The sequence below is a fragment of the Alligator mississippiensis genome, chromosome 6 (genome assembly GCF_030867095.1).
Source record: "Alligator mississippiensis isolate rAllMis1 chromosome 6, rAllMis1, whole genome shotgun sequence".
Lineage (NCBI taxonomy): Eukaryota > Metazoa > Chordata > Crocodylia > Alligatoridae > Alligator > Alligator mississippiensis.
Window position 1 is genome coordinate 1995281 of NC_081829.1, and position 14612 is coordinate 2009892.

Consider the following 14612-nt stretch of genomic DNA (forward strand, 5'->3'; position numbering starts at 1 on the left):
TGGCTGTCTCGAGTGTTTTCCCTTCTGTCCTGCTGGAAAACGGCTCGCTGGATCCCAGTCTGCAGCTCCGTGGTGCTGGCGGAGAACGGGGCGGTGGCGTTTCTCCAGTCTCCTCTGGGAATAATTCACATTACCGGTGTCTGCTAAAGAGCACTGAACGTGCGGGTCTGGGTAAGAGCCCAGGATTGCATTTGACAGGCACGTCCGGGCACAGCCTGGGATCTGCAATCAAATCCACTATTTTCCAGCTGGTTTGATGACTGAGAGGGACCATTAGTGCCAAGGCTGGGTTGTTTGGGGCTAAAATAGAAAGATGGGTGTGCTAATCCTTTCTACACATAAACTCCCAGGTAGCTAACGAGATTTATTCATTAAAAAAAAGAGAAATATCCAAATGACTAGACCCTGTTACTTTCCTCTCCACTAGCCAAGGCCTGGCATGGAGGGGTTAAAGTCTCAGTCAAAATGTGGTAGATAAGAGAGGGTCATTCATACCTCGATGGGTGCAACTGGGAGGAACTTGGCCATCCAGTGCTCAAGGAGCAATGATCTCAATAGCAGGAAGGGAAGTTTTAGGTTAGATATTGGGAAAAACTTTCTCCTGTAGTAAAGCACTGGAACAGGCCACCCAGAGAGGTGGTGGACTCTCCATCCTTGGAGGTTTTTAGGACCCGGGTAGACAAAGCCTTGGCTGGGATGATGTAGTTGGGGCTGGTCTTGTTTGGAGCAGGGCGTTGGACCAGATGTGACCTCCTGAGCTCCCTTCCAGCCTTAATTTTCTATCAGAAGTGGCAAGCAGGCTCTGTGTCAGTCGCCCAACAGGTCCAGGGATGGTCCAGGGATGCACAGCCAAAGCCTGAGGCACGCAGAACAAGCACTCACCTTGGAGCAGGCACCCCTAGCACCGGCGGCTAGCAAAGCTGCCTCCGTGCCTGGCCAAACTGCTACCCAATTTAAAACAAAAATAGGCACTCCCTTAGAGATGTCATTTTGCAGTCCCTGCATTGCGCTGACTTCTCCAGCCACTAACAGAAAATGCAATAATCCTCCAAACAAAACCTGTTTTCCCTCCGCGGGAAGCTTGGCAGTGATGGGGATGGGGAAGGGGGGGAAGCTGAGCGTAGTCACCTGGGAAAGGGGCAAAATCCTCACAGATAAATATCAAACACGCAGTGGACCTCGCGGGGCTCTGCTGACTTGGAGAGAGACAGCAAACATGGCCAGTTCAGAGGTGCGAAGAAACTGCTGAAATTGTGAATCGCCGCCTGGTTTCTTGTCGCTCTAACAAAACCCGTGCCTCTCAACTCGCACACCGGCTGCTTTTTTTAGAGCCCCTATTTCACGTATCTGCCGGGGCTAGAAGCACAAAGCTGTATTTCCACCTCTCTTTGGATGTAAATCCCTAGGACCTAGCAGAAGGCCTGTCTGGTTGCTGGCTTTTTAGACAGACACGGGCAAGTTCAAGTTCATTGCCAAAATGTCCTCTTCTCCTCCGTCCCCCCTCAAGAAAGGTGGAACCAAGACGGTCCCCAGGCACTGTCCCATCTCCCCCGTGGCAGGATGGTAAAGGAGCACACCGTACCCAGAGAATCATGCGTGTGCGTGGCAGCTTGGTTACGTGTGCAAGGCAGTGTGGACAGTCACCGCTCCAAGGCCTGGGGCAGCGGCGAGCTCAGGACTCTGTGGTGGGAAGCTCGGTGCATGAGGACATCGACTTGGCGTCCCCAGGGAGCTGCTGATGGTCTCATGCACAGCATCCTCCATGCTCACCTGCTGCAGGAGAGGGACAAAGCCCGTTCACCAAGCAGCCAGGACTCGTCTCGGAGGGGCCGTCGGGGATGTCCAGCCTTTGCAGAGGGCAGTCCTGCCCTTTGGAGAGCACCGCTGCAAACAGCTCCAAAGTCCCTCATGCCGCTTTGGCTCCAGCGGGTGACAACTCTCCAGGTCTCCGTGCCTAGTGGTTATATCAAAGAGCGACCCAAGCAGAAGGGGATAGAGGCAGGTCTACAACCACAGCTACTCGGAGATCGATGCTAGCAGGAGGTGGGGCTGAGCCCCGCTGTTTGAATGGGAGCCGAGCCCTCGCCAGGTCCCACAGGTTCTGATGCGGAGCATCAGCTAGGAGCCAGGCCTGGGGACCGGGGGTTTTCCCTGCTCCTCCAGCTCTGCATCCCCCCCATACCTCCTCCCCAGCTCAGGAGACAACGTGATGCATCGCAGACGGCGCTCCCCCTCCAACCTTTCCTTTAGGCTGGGAGGAATCTGCAGCCGGGGCGCGCTGCGCGCTTTGCACCCAAGCTCGTCTCTCCGTCTCTTCCTCAGCCAGCTCCCGGGACGGACAGACGGAGAGTTTGCAAGCGAGAGCAGCGGGAGGGACTGAGCCCTGCGCTCAGTTCCCAGGCGAACCAAGCACCAAGGAGGCTCCAACGGGCCGGAGGAAGAGAAAGATAGGGTTTTCTCCACTGATAATTTGGCTGCTCTCTGATGCCCACCTTGGCTGTATCACCCGACACATCCGAGGGGAGATGCAGAGCTGTGAAGCCGAATGCCTGGCCCTGCCAGCAAGGAGCTACGAGCTGCAGACAGAAGTACCTGGAGCACGGCCCTGGATTAGCTGCTGCTGCAGCCCTGGCAGAAGCACCCGGGTTGGGACCGCAGTGGGATGCTGGGCTCCCGGAGGCACTGCGGGTCTCGGGCGGCCTTCCCAGAGGGACCGGACTCCATCGCCTGGCAAGGAAAGGAGAGCAAGGCTGCAGAAGATCCCCCAGCACGTGTCAGACCCAAGGGATCATAGAACCAGAGATCTAGGATGATCTAGGCCGGCGGTGAGCTCAAACACCGAGGAGGACGAATGGCAGAGCCGTGCAGGTGCTGGCAGTGCTGCGAACTCCCCAGGTGGGTTGCAAAAGCAGGAGGCTTGCAAAGCACTCCCCGCTGGGCTCTGCCCTTTGCCGCCAGGTGCTGAGCCAGCACACCTGAATGGGGGCCAGTCTGGGCCGGTCCAGCTAGCCCAGTAAGCCGTCTCCAGCAGCGGCAGGAATGGACGCTTTAGCGGGACAGCATCTGAACAGGGAAGATCAAGGGCGATCTGTTTTACCCTCCCTGACATCCACCATCACAGGTTTAGAGCAGCGGTTCTTGACCCGGCTTGACTCACGGCACCCCGTGGGAGACTCAAGGCACCCGTGGAAATGTCATCTCCGTTTCCACTCTGGTTTTGACTACAGAAAGATCCTAGAGCAATTCTTCCCTTGCAGAGACCTCCAAAAGCCCCAGACAGGTCAGAACATATTTAACACAGTGGATTCTTATTTGAAATCACTGGATTTATCTTGTAAGCCACCCTGCCGTGCTAACATTGCGTGGTACCCCGCGGCACCCTTGAGAGGATCTCAAGGCACCCCGGGGTGCTGTGGCACCATGCCTGAGGGTTGCTGGGTTAGAAATAAGGTTTCCCAGCAACCAGAATGGGGAGCAACTTGCTTTTTGACAACCCGAATGCTGCCGTTCTCACGTCATCCCAGGACTCCAGGCGCTGGGGATTGAAGGGGAACAACCGTGGTGTGAGCTGGCAGCACAGCTGCCCCCTTGCCTTGCTCCTCCCAGCTCCCTGGACCACCTTGCTGGAGACCAGCAATCACAAAATTGTAACCGTGCTGCCAAAAACATCGCGCCAAAGCTCCCCGGGGCCCAGTAGGCCCCCTCTCCCCTTCTGGATCTGCAGGTGAAGCCCGGCACGCAGCTTGTGCATTCGGTATAATAACCATGATTAATCACAGCCCTCCCACCGTGCAGCCTGCTGTTATGATGCATCGATCTCCCCGCCTGTATCGCAGCGCGGCCGCGCTAGCCTCCAGCTGTCTTCACCGCCTGTCAATTCAGGTGCAAAACTCCAGCGCTTCGACGAGACAGGCCCTTGTCACGGGCACTCGGCAAGAGGCCCGTCGCCCACGGCTGACAGGAGGGAGGCCTGGCGAACGGACGTATTATTATAATGTAGCTGTGTGGCTGTGGCATGGAGAAGCCCCAGCCCAGGAGTAGGACCTCGCCGCGCTAGGGGCTGTACAGACCGAACAAAAAGCCCATCCCCACTCCAAGATAGTTTAAAAGCTTCGTATGGGGCCAGTGGAACATTACTACCCTCTGGGCAGCGTCCAGGCTGCTTTTTCACTAGAAAAGCAGGGTTTTCAATGTCCTAATCACTCTGGGGAAGGAAAAGCCTCGGGGCCAAATTCCTCTCTGGCACCATGGCACTGGCAAGGAGTGACCACACCAACCCTCTGCTTTGGGGAGGGATGCCGGAAGAGGTTGGAGAGAAATCCCTGGAAGGCATCCCATCCACTCCAGCTGGGGCTGAAGGCAAGTTGAGGAAGTGAAGGGCAGGGCAGGAGCGGGCTCGGGACCCTAAGTACCCCATGCTGGGCAAAACGGTTGTGGTCTCGAAGTTCCCACAACTTTTGGAGATTTGGGTGGGGTGACCATGAGGCTCGCACTGCCGATGCCTTCCCCAAAGGGCAGTGCAGAGGCGCCTGGGGAGCACCCCCCAGGCAAGACACTGCCTGCTCTATGCACCAGCTGGGCTGTCTCCATTGCTGCCTGGCCACAGCCATCAGATGGGGCTCGTGGACGCGTGGTTTGAGAGTGCAATGCAGTAAACCTCATATCAGACCCAGGAAGTGTTCGTCCCTGGGCCCAGGGGAGCAGCTGGTTCAGGTCCAGCTCTAATTCTTTTGGAAACCAGGAGGCTACAATTGAGCTGTGCCCTCAAGAAGGGCTTTGCTCTGCTCCCCATCCCATGCTGCCCCATCTTGCATTGGGTACAGGTCTATGAGCTTCAAGCAACAAGGTCATGTGCATGGAGCCTGGCAGGTCCTTGCCCCCAACGCTGTGGCATTTCTTGGGGTAAGAAGCCAGCAATATGCCCTGTGCCGAATCTCCCCCGTGACCTGGGTTCAAGCCAAGATATTCCCACCTTAACAGACTGACTCACAGACCACCCAGCATCCCTGCGTGCCCTTCGAACGCAAGCAGGTGCTGGGCAGGGAACGTGGGAAGAACCTGAAAATTAAGATGCAGAAAGAAGAGGTAGAGATGAAAGGCTTGTTGGGGGCTGGGAAGTGGAAGAGAGAGATCGCTGGGGTATGTCGGCAAACTTGGGACCCCTCCGTTCACCTGGTATATGGCAAAGGGATTGCAATTGCTGGACCACCCCTGGGTTGGGCCGAATCTATAGAGATGGAGCAAAACCTGTTTTATTTGATCGAACACATTCCCTGCCGCGGTGGTGGCCAAGGCAGGTGGGTCCCCACTGTCTCCCCACATCTCTTCCTGAGAGGGATCTTATCAAGGGCTTCTTAGCTGTGGTGTGCAAGGAGCTGGACTAGCTGCTTTCGTGGCCCTTTGGGATAAATGGCTGGACCCAGAAGTTCCCTTCCAGACACCCTGTCCCCAGACAAGAGCAGGCGTTGGCTTCATGCTGGCAGATCACAAGGGCAGCAGTCACTGACTCCAGGCGTTTGCATTGAAGTGTTTCTGAATGCAGAAGAGCCATGCGACAGATTAGCCAGGAGATCTTACCCCGCTGGCACGTTGCACGAGGTATAAGACGGCATTGCAGAAAGCAGGGCCGCAAAGGAAAAGTGGTCAGCACCCATGGCGCTAGCAACCTGCTCTTTTCCCCATTACCCCTGGAAACGGAGGGTCTTTTGGAGCAAAGCTGCCCAGGACGCTGCTTTGTTCTGCTCAGGACGGGCTATTACTGCATCCCCAGAAGCATTTTTTCTGAAGAGCCCCGTGGACGGTGCAGCCCATTTGTCTAGTTCCTCACTGGAGACAGAGTGCAAAGGGGATCGTGGCTGGGATCGTGGGACAGTTGTACAGGGAACAGGTCAAAACCCCTCAACACGCTCTCTGACAACAGATGGTGGTGTAGATATTTTAATTGAATATTGCAACGCAGGCTGCCAAAGCTCATTAGCAGCCCAAAAGCAGACGAGCAATAAGCTGGCATTGATGCTCTCTGCCCATGCAGAAGTAGCTTGGGTGTCAACAGGCTTTTGGTATCCAGGTTGTAGCGGTATTGGTCTAGAGGAAAAAGCAACCAGGACTTGTAGTACAGATGCAATCAGGACCAATGAGATTTTTGCAAAAAAACAGGCTTTTGGGCCATTTCTGCAACAGGCAAGTACTGTCTCAGCGAGGAGCCCTAAGGCAGTGATTCTCAGCCAGGGATTGACTGCCCTGAGATCCTTTCCAGGGTGCTGCAGGCTGCCATGCAGCATCAGTACTGAGAGGTGTGCAAATATGATTCACAAGATAAACCCAGAGATTTCACACTGAAATCCATAGCTGTGCTATGAACAGAAAAAAACCCCGCTCTATTATTTTTCTGTAGGCAAAAAAGAGTGAAAACAAAGAGCTGGCGTTTTCCCGAGGGGGCCTTGAGTGTCTCCAGGGGGGTCTTGAGTCTAAAAACGGTGGGGAATTATCGATCTAAGGAAAGCATGGGAGAATGAGGCTGCGGCACTGGATTGAGTAGCTAGTTATGAGAGGTCAGCCTTTAGGGACCTGGGAATTGGCTCAGAAAAAAGGCTGTAGGGAGAGCCCAGAAAGCAGAGGGTGCAGTAGGATTGGAGCAAAAATGCGGGGATTTGCACCCTCCTGTCACCCTGTGAGGAAAGCAAACTGTTGCCCAAATGGCACCAGCAACTTAAGGAAGAGGACTCAGGAGGCAGATCTGGTATCCGGCCATGCTCCGGGAACAGGGAAACCTCAAAAGAGTCTCATGGTCCAGGAAATCCCGGGGGGTTGGACCGCAGCGAAAGGGGCTGGCTTGGCACGCAGAGGGGAGAGGAGCTGGGTTGTTGCAGGAACAAGGAAATCTGCCCCAAGCCCCACGCGCCACGAAAAAACCGGGATTAGCAGTAAACACAGACGACTCTAAAAGGATTTAGATTTAGGGAAGGGGCATCGCTCCAACCCATCTGCCCCTAGGAAGCACAAAGGACTCTTTCTAGAGCTCACCGGGCGTCTGGGAGAGCTTTCCCACACCGATCGCCAGTAATGAATGGCCACAAACCCATCAGGAGCTGGACAAATGAATGTGGACAGGCCCCCGGGCCCCGGAGACAAGCTCTGTGCATGGCCAGTCATTCAGAGGCAAGATTTTGCAGCTGATTTGGTAGCAGAAGCTGATGCTTTTGACTGGGAGGGGGTTTAGCGCCGGGAAGAGGGGGAATACATATAATACACGGTGGCACGTGCGTGTGCATGGCTGCTTCCATGAGGCCCTGTGCTAGCAAAGTGTTGCACCACCCAGAAATGGGCAGGGGTTTCAAGTCCTGCTTGTAGGACAGGGTGCCAAAGTCCTACAGGGTCCGTGGAGGAGCAAAACTCCCCATTCAGCCCCCAAACTTATTGGCAGCCGGTATTTATCTCACTTCACCCGTGTGCCTGACCCTGCAGCAGGGGGATGGGGGGATTTTGAAGTTCCTTGCCACACCGAGGGAGACAAATACCTGAAGCAGCTGGTTGCAATTAGCTATCAAGTCTTCCCGGGGGCTGCCAGGAGTGGGAGGGCTCGGGCTCTGGATAAGAGTCAAGAGCCATGCTCGGTTTGAGAAGGAGGGAGAAGTTTCGGAAGAGCTGGGTGCAGCACATCTCCCCCAGGGCATTTTGGGCTGGCTGGAGAGGTAAGAGGATTCTTGGGGAAAGGTGATGGTGTAGTAGACGGCTCTTTTTAAGCATGCCTGTTCTCTCCGGCTTCCTTTTCCTCGGCTGTGTGAGACGGTCGGAGCGCCCTCCATTACCGGGGTATCGCTCCTGGGTGCGCGCAACGTGATGCGATGCAAGCCAGGAGCCAGCCTGGCAGCTGCAGGACCAGAGCTTTGTTGCCGTCATGCTCCACTCAGACTAATTAACCCTCCTGAGGAGCAGGGTAGGGCAGCTCCTGTCTGATGCTGCAAGCTGAGGAGTGTTCAATCTGGCCTGCAAGTCAATAGGAGACCTCGTAGGAAATGCTGGGCTAGTGGAGTCGAGCGCCGAACCACCGGTCAGGTGAGGTGCCATCCCTTTGCGTGAGCGATGAAACCACAGTGTTGATACCTGTTGCTGTTGAGTGTTTCCCAGCCTCGAGTCCTCGTTGCCTCCACCTGGGCATGGCTGATGCCTGGAGGGTCTCGTGCTGCCCATGCCCTTGCCTGGGTGCATTCGGTCGCCTGGCACATCCTGCTCTCGTTGTCCAAGCTTGTGACTATTCCTGCAGCCGCCCCGAGGAAGTTCATGGCTCTTGTGCCGAGGCTGGCCCTTGTGTTTTGCAGACGCTTGCTCTGGGCCCGTATCAATCGCAGCCGCTGGCTTTCCATCAGGAGCGTGGCGATGAAACACTCTTGTAGATCCGGTAATACGTCTCGGAGAAAGCCAAGCTCAGTCTTCAGGTATCCAGGTTGTAACCGTATTGGTCTAGAGGAAAAAGCAATCAGGACTCGTAGTAGAGGTGATCTCTTTTATTAGACCAACTAGATCTTTGCAAAAAAAAAAAAAAGTTTAATTGCAAGCTTGCCATTATTATTATTATTATTATTATTATTATTATTATAATATCATTGGTTTAATAAAAGATATCACCTTTAGCACGAGTCCTGATTGCATTCTCAGTCTTCTGCTTTTGGTGTCCTCCCAAGGACCTTGCCTCTGAACTCTCTGTGTCGGAGATCCCTCCCCTCCCTTCATTAAACCTCATTTGCCATCCAGCATTTGCAGAAGGCAATGCTCTGTGCATCCTGTTCCCACCTTGAACTTGCTCTGATGTTCCCTCATCCCACCCTTCCCTCAAGGCTGCTTTCTCTCTAGCTGATGACAGGATGCTGAGGGACTGCTTATTTCAAGGGCTGCTCATGAGATCGGTGTGTAGCCCAGGAGGGAGCCGGGGAGACCAAGCGCAGAGGTCCACCTCACCATCTCCTGCTGCTCATATTCTACACTGGATCAGTCCTTGCTGACTCCCAGCTCAGCCGAGGCAGGGAAATTCAATGCATCCGAGTCCTGCTCCTTCAGCACCTCTCCCACCCCTCAGCTTGGGTGCCTACAGCAGCATCTGGCCCTGGATCTCTGCTGGGTCCATGCTCCCTCATTTGTCAGGCCACGATATGATTTTGTGATGGCCAGAAGTGACTGGGCTGAGAACAGCACCCCTATCCCCATTAGCTGCAATCTCTTCTATTAGCCCAACTTTTCCCCGTTGTTTTGGGCAAGAGCAGATCTCCACCACTAACGCATGCAGGGCTTCATGGAGAAGTAGGGTTGGAAGGGACCTCCAGAGGTCATCTAGTCCAACCCTCTCCCCCTCAAAAAGGAGTCGAGAACAATACCTTTAACTCAAAGTGTCTTGATGCCCATCTTGCTGGGCTCATCTGAGTCCTGCGGTCTTTCTTGCCCAAGTGCAGGGGGGCTGGACCTGTTCTGTAGGAAACTATTTAAGAAACTAAGAATCTGACACCGGTAGGTAGCATCTTCTCTCTGGCATCCCCCCTCCACTACAGAGAAATCTAAGGTCGTTCATTGGTATCAATCAATGAGCAATGATGCCTCTAAAATAATGAGGTCCTGTCTAAATCTACATGGTACAAACTTATATTGCCTTTCTAAGGTGTCTGCATCAGCCTATTCCCCACGGGCTCCAGCCCCTGGGAAAGCAGCTCATGCAGAAGGCAGGTGGGCTTTTTGTGGTTCAGGTTCAAGGCCAAAATGAGGGTGTATTATAGAAGCAGACGTGTGTGAAGGGCTTCTCGGGGCCTTGAGCAGGGTGGGATAGGTGTGCGCTTAGCTGCCAGGCAGAACGGGATCTGGCCCAATGCGCCCAGCGACCTCACTTGGCAGCTTTTTGTAGGATTCCTGTGTCTGCCTAAAGGGCCCGCTCAGTAGCAAAGTGGTCACAGCGTTGTGGCACAAGTGCCTATGAGAACTAAAGACGAGGTCAGATTATATCCCCTTCAGGAATGGCTTTATCTGCCCCTGCAATGCAGTCCCCTCCTGCAGCAGCAGTCCATAGGTGACCTGCCAGGGAAACATATGGGAGTCCTGCTCTTCATGCCTCTGACTGCCAGATGGTCTGGAAAGGCAGCCTGGCTTTGTCTGCTGTTTGCTTCTGGAAGACTTTATGGTACGGGAGGTCAGAGGAGAGGCTGCTGAACAATCCCGGCATCTTCCTGGGCTTGTCTCTTCTTGCAAGAAACTTTTCTTCTAACTTTTTGTTAGGGCTCAAACGCCTGCACTCCCTCACTGAAAGGTTGCTATATGAAGGGCAGAGCCAAAGGACCCCCAAAGTCAGTAGAGAGCTTCTGTTGTACATCAGTGGGTCCCACACCAGGGCTGAAGCTTGCAGGGGTATAAGAATTAAAGTTCTGCCTTGATTTGGGGTCCGAGACCTGCCCTGTCCAAACCTCTGCGTGCCACTCCAGAGCGGCTGGGAGCATTTTGCTTTGCTACCGATCAAGGCTGCTGCACGCACCTTGTTCATAGAGCCGATGTGAACAAGCAATATCGGGCTGAGCCAGTAGCTAGCAGGTGCAAATAACTTCAGTGATAGAGAAACAGGGTGACCAGGAATGAATTAAAGACAACCTGCAGAACAAATAGACTTCCTAGCATCGGAGAGCCGACCTCTTCCAAACACAGGGACCGGGTGTGAATTGTGGCATCAGGTCTATTTACACCAACAAAGTTTGTGGCCAGTATCCATCTCTTGCCTTGGTCCCTCCTCCTCCAACCGTCTTGGCATCTCGCTGGGGAAGGCATTGAGCTCCAATCACTTCTGCTTCGTGCCCGGATGCCGGCAGTGCCAGGAAAAGCACCTGAACAGCAGCCACGTTCTGCAGGTGCCCGGCTGTCCCTGCCGTCGGAGCCGTCCGCAGAAATCATTTGCAGCCTCTGTTCAGACTTCTGCTCTGACCGAGCACTCTTCTTGCTACACTGGAAATAGCACGGGTCAGAGGAAGAAAATGATGATAGAAATCAGGCTTTCCACCAAAGGAGATGCCCATTTTTGGGGCTGATCAACAAAAAAAAAAAACAAACATCATTTTTTTTTTTTTTAAGTTGCTCCATGCCCCCAAACCTGAAAAGTCACTTGGAAACTGCCAGAAGGACTCTGCTGAAACATTGAGAGACAAAATCAGTGTCTCGGCGAAGGGCCATGCCATGGCTCCAGCTGTGAAGACAAACCCTGATGGCAAGTGGCTGGGAGCAGTCCCGGATATATTGACTCGCTGACCTCCAGCAGCGTCCCGTTGCACCAAAGCTCCTCCGACCCACGGCCACGTCTCCTTTTAACTTCAGAGGGGTTCGGATCCTCTGGTTTTTCCGCAGCATTTGGGTCCTGCGGCTCTGCAGGACAAAGCTCCTGGCAGTCGTGCTAGCAGGCGAGCGGAGACTTCCAATGCTTTGCATGAGGATTCAGCCAGTCCTGCTGCCATGATGTATCCTTCTCTCCGACTCCTGCCAGAGGCAAAGTGCAGGCAGCTGGACTCCAAAAAGCCTTGCCTAGCACTGATGAGGAGGATTATTAGCAGTAATGAATTAAGTGTTGCTCAATTATCTTGTGTCCGCTCCTCTCGCTGCAGTGGCTCTGATTAAAAGCAGGGAGACGTGGCAGGCCAGGGGAGCCGTGGAGGCAAGGTCGCTGTCACCTTGACACGGAGCTGAGCAGCTGGCACGGGCTGCGGAGAGCAGCTGTGTTTCGGCTCCTCCGCCTAAGCGGGGCTGGTTGTTTGGGTGCGAGCGACAAAGGGAATAGATCTGCCTTTCGAGGCGCCGTCCCTGACCCGAATGCACATGGGAAGGGAGACTTGGAGCTGCATCCAAGGGCCTGGATGGCAGAGCTCTCCAGCTTATTGAAGAGCCTCTGGGCACTTGGACATGTTATCGGGTTTTGCTAGCGGGAGGTATTCCCTGGGTGTATTTCACTCTCGCAGCGCACCAAGACGATTGACGTTACTTGGCTAAGGCAGGCGGCAAGCTGGGTGGGAGGAAGGGGACTTGTCCACCTGAGCACACTCGTGAGGCAAGCAAGACACGGAAACACGTGCCCAAGTTGCAGCAGGGTCCGTCGGTCCCACATTGGCCTCATGAGCCAGCTTTGGAGCCTGCTCTGTTGTAGATGCCCAGGTACCGGGTCTGGTGTCCCTGTAGGCTGCAGGGCTGGGCGCTCCCGCGCTGCGAGCGCCATCAAATGAAATATGAAGAGAAAGCAAATCGGGCTGCGTTCCCCAAGGGCGTGCATGTATATGCATGTGCGTGTCTGTGTTTCTATCCTTGCAATTAAAGGGTGGCCTGCTGTGATAATAAAAGGTGAGGCTTGGGTTTCCAGCACTGAACTGGCACTTGGAAGACTTGGATTTAATCCCAGGCTTGGCTGCAGTCTTACCTATTTTTTTCCTCTCTTAAATAAGAGGATGTCTGGGGGGGGGGGGGGGTTTCCCCCGTTCCCCATCAGTACAAGGGCAATGGCAATCTCTTTGCTTTGCCCACCTGGTTTGTAAACTTTGGCCTGTTTGAATCCAAGGGTTTGGGCCTGGCTGGTCTCTCCCCTCTTGGTTCTCCTTCCAGCGCCGGCAGGATCTGACTCCCTTTCCGCTTCTGCTGCTCATTAGCGTGCTGCAGTCATTAATAAACCTCCGAGGCAATTATTTACATTTGTCAAATGCGTGCGGCTTGATAATCTGCAATTAAGGAATATTGTGGATTGCTGGAAATGAATAAAACATCCAAGTGACTTGGAACAGCGAGTGAGTGCGATGTGAAGAGTTTAATCACAGGGAGCCATGCCGGCAGAATGCTAATTGTGCCCGCGTGCCAAGAGCGCCAGGGGCAGGGTTCAACTGTCCGGGGTCCCCAGAGCTGCCGGTCACCCTTATCATCCCGGGGCGTCCCCCTCTCCGTGAGCTTGAATGGGTGACAGCCGTTTACTCCAGCTGACCCGATGGTCTCGCGGGGTCCCTTCCAGCCCTGATGTCTATGAAACTTCTGCCATGCCCACAAATAAAACTGGCACCTTGTTTGTGGAAGGCAGAATATCGAATAAAGGACGTCTGCAGACTCGTGGCTGCCTGCAAGCAGCCGTTCGCTCGCCCTCGCCGGCTACTTCAGCCACAAGCGGTAGTGCAAACCCTCTCGCAGCGGGTGCTCAGCCAAAAGCTGCTGCCAATTCCTTAGCAGCTGTGAGAGGATTAATGCCAGACGCTGGCCCTGCTGTTGCTGGGCCAGCGAGAGGCGGCAGCCATTGGAGCACAGCGTCTCCATGCTTCTATTCCATCAGCTTCCCTGCTTAAGATAGACGCTCCAGTTTTGGAGGGCTAATTTTTCGGGGGGGAAAGGTGCATGTTGCATGTGAGTAAATACAGCCTATGTGAAGTGGAGAGCCCACTGTGCGAGGTGCTGCATTCTCTCGCGGTGTGATGGGTCCCTTCCCCGTATGGACCTGGGCAGCACCCAGGTCTACAAGCAGAACTGGCTCGGGGGCGGAGGGGTGGTCTGTCGTGTTGGAGATCCTTCCTTGCGTGTCCAGGAGGTTTTTGCTTAGCTGAGGATTTATTGCGAGCGCTTCGCTTGCAATTGCACTATGTGCGTGCGGGGGGTGGAAGCAGAAATCACAAACACGGCCATAAATAACACACGCAGCAGCTGCTCGGCGCTAGCACCGTTGTGTGTTTTGCAAACAAAGGAGCCGGCAGCCGAGGGAATATCGGCAACAGCTGCGGAGAAGCGAGCAGTAAGCGAGGCTGGAGCGTATGAAAACCCAGGGAAGGACTGACTGGGGAAAGGCAGGTGATAAAACAAATGCAAAGAGAGAGAGCGCCCGGCGAGCTCCGAATCGCCAGACAGGTTAGCGGCAGCCCGTGGGAGACGATACATGACGTAACATCCATCAGAGCTGGGCCGTGGTGGGTGATGGCGGGGAAGAGTCCCCAAGTGAGATGGAAACGCTGCACAGATGGGTCCCCAGGCTAGATCTGTTGGGGATCCATCCATCTAAGGGATGTCTTGGGGAAGCAAGCAAGCTGCTGCTCTCTGAAAGTCATGGCAGGATTTGTCCCCCCTGGCTGAACAGGTATGACCCTTTCCCTGAGCTGGCATGCTCCGGGGCCAGGCCTCTCCACCCTCAGAGCCTCGTGGTAATGCCAGAGCTGGGTTGCTACCTGACTACACGTGCGAGACGGCGTCTGCTCAGTGCTGCCCTCGGTCTGACCACGTCCTGAAGGGACAGGTGCTGTAAAAGGAGCAGTGCCCTCCATCTCCCTCCCTGGATTGGGTTGCTCCTACCAGCAAAGTGAGCTCTCTGCTTGAAAGGGGACATTTAGCTTCTCTCACCCCCCTTCCATTTGTGGACATCCATCCAGCAGGGCAAAAGCAGGAGAAGACACACTCAGCAGTTGCTTTTATTCCCACTAATCAGCACCAGAGCTCTCTCTTGCACGTCGAAGGAAGCGCACGAGATTTGCACCAGAACTTCTCCTCGGTGCTTCACAACTGCAGCCGTTCACCCGGGCCTATTCCAGGTAGAAAGGGGGCACCATTACCAAGGCCTGTCTCCACAAGCTGGAGCATGCATTCAAGGC

The 14612-nt window shown here is 54.5% G+C and overlaps 1 long non-coding RNA gene across 1 annotated transcript in view; it reads left to right on the forward strand.

Moving 5' to 3' along the window:
* The first annotated feature begins 7543 nt into the window (after positions 1-7543).
* LOC132251110 (uncharacterized) overlaps positions 7544-14612 on the forward strand; it is a 35948-nt gene continuing 28879 nt past the window's right edge. The window contains exon 1 of the long non-coding RNA XR_009462906.1: positions 7544-7691. This is a non-coding gene — a long non-coding RNA (uncharacterized LOC132251110). The remainder of the gene's footprint in view (positions 7692-14612) is intronic.